We start from the raw sequence: 2,181 nt of genomic DNA, 5'->3' as shown, positions 1-2,181 counted from the left end.
TCACTGGCGAAGATTATTAAATCACAAAATATTATATTTTTGAAGCTTAATAAAATACACAATATATGTATACATCTTAATTGTTGTATACTTTGCATTCAGGGAGTCTTGGAGATATTTTGAGAATATGCGCGGGATGTTTATTTATTATTTAAGACATTTGTGGTTGTGGTTTAGAGTTCCAAGAATACTAATGTTTGAGTATGATGGAATAACCCAAAATGCGCAAAAGTATTGGATTCAATTATTGTGTTCAAGCATTGTTATTATAAGTATAAGTTTAAAACAAAAACAGAAGAATGTTAGAACTCAAACAACTCAAGCACCAGAATGTTGTTGCTTTTAAACATGTAATTCACTGTTATTTTTATCCGAATCTCATATTTTTAGGGAAGTTAGGGAAGTTAATAATAGTAGCATCCTTCTTTAAAAATGCACCCTACATTTTTGATTTTGTAGATTCTTAACAATTTTTACTCAATTAAAGGGATCTATAACTGTATCAGGCTTCTCATACTATTATAGTACTCATACTATTATAGTATTATACCTTTTTTTGGTGAGGATGGAAACCTATTGGTTTGATATGATATTGGATATAATGAAACCAGTTACATTCTTTGCAATTTATTTGCTGAAAAGTCCCAATTTCATGTGAACCTATGGTTCATTTAAATGCGACCATCGTAACCTATCTATAGAGGATAAAGTATTTAACGAAACATTTTTCTGTCAAATACTCACAGTGCATTGTCTTGATTATGTGATATTATCCATAATTTTGTGCCGAAGTGATTTTCTTGATCGAGAGACTCCTATACATTCCAACCACTTATTAAGTTCATTAAAATAAAATACTTAATGTGGAAAGTATAGTTACGAGCATTCAGATCACAATCGAAGTCATCCCATCCCAAAAAATAAGTATTAATTAATATAACTCGTAACTCCAGAATATAAATGAAATAACTTCCATGCATACAAATATTTTTATTTGCTTATTAGCTGTAAGTAGTAAGTAACAGCGATTAATTTGATATAGTTGACTTTATAGACAAATTTTGATATAGTGTTTCGAAGAATTAAAAGTTAAAGTATATATAGGACATCAACCTATAAGAATAAGCACATGTGACAATATTTAAGATGATTTGAAATATTATTTCCAGAAACCAAAAGCAGCATATTGATAAAAGTAAAGATTTTCTTCTTTTATGATTTTATCTAAGTTTATTTTGATATAGGTAGTTGACTGTATAAAAAAATTTTAATGTAGTGTTTCCGAAAAATAATAGTTAAAGTATATATAAGATATCAATGAATATAAGATGATATTAAAAAAGGTAATACTAAAGACATAATAATACAAATCTTCTTATCGCGTATAAAGGATATTAATGGAAGTGAAGGTTGTTACTTTTATATACGAACCCTTGATATAAAGATATGCAATATATAATATCTCTATTAAAATATTAGTCCTGAAATTTAACTTTTATAAAACAATAATTAATTCAATTATTCTATGGCTGGTTTATGATTTCGTAAATATATAAAACAGCAAGTGAACATTGACTCTGAGCGTTACATTTGACAGGGTATTCACATTTAAGCCCCGGTACTTACAGTCTAAAAAATTATTGACAAATAAATAAATCAGAATTATTTTCGAAAAATCTATTGGAGATGGGTATTTGCCAATACTCGAAACGGCTGTGTAGTCAGCAAAAAAATTTAATTAATTAAAAATAAATACCTCACTACTGTGTAAAATAACTTCTCAATATCGTTTATAAAATATATTAATAAAAGTGAAGGTCTTTTTCTTTATAGTTTATTATATATAAATAAACTTATATTTTCTTAATGCAAACTAAAGGTCTACATTTGCATACGAAAATTATGACTTTGGAATGTAATTACTTTAACTTTGCTTTTAGTTTTCCAAAAATAATTTATAAGTTTGTCATGAAAAAATATAAATTGTTTTCACTGAAAATAGATGCACTCCTTCTCCTGATATGATTGCCCCAACCTTCACATACATTATTAGTTGTTCAAATTTTAATTTTCATGCAAGAACATATAAAAATCAGTTAATGGAAGTATAACAACCTCGGTTCTGTCCCTCATCAATGATCGGTGAAGCAAGGTTAGAATGAGAAGAGTGACAAACCTTCG

This window comes from Teleopsis dalmanni, chromosome 2 (assembly GCF_002237135.1).
Source record: "Teleopsis dalmanni isolate 2A chromosome 2, ASM223713v2, whole genome shotgun sequence".
NCBI classification, from domain to species: Eukaryota; Metazoa; Arthropoda; class Insecta; order Diptera; family Diopsidae; genus Teleopsis; species Teleopsis dalmanni.
This window is presented reverse-complemented; position numbering follows the sequence as displayed.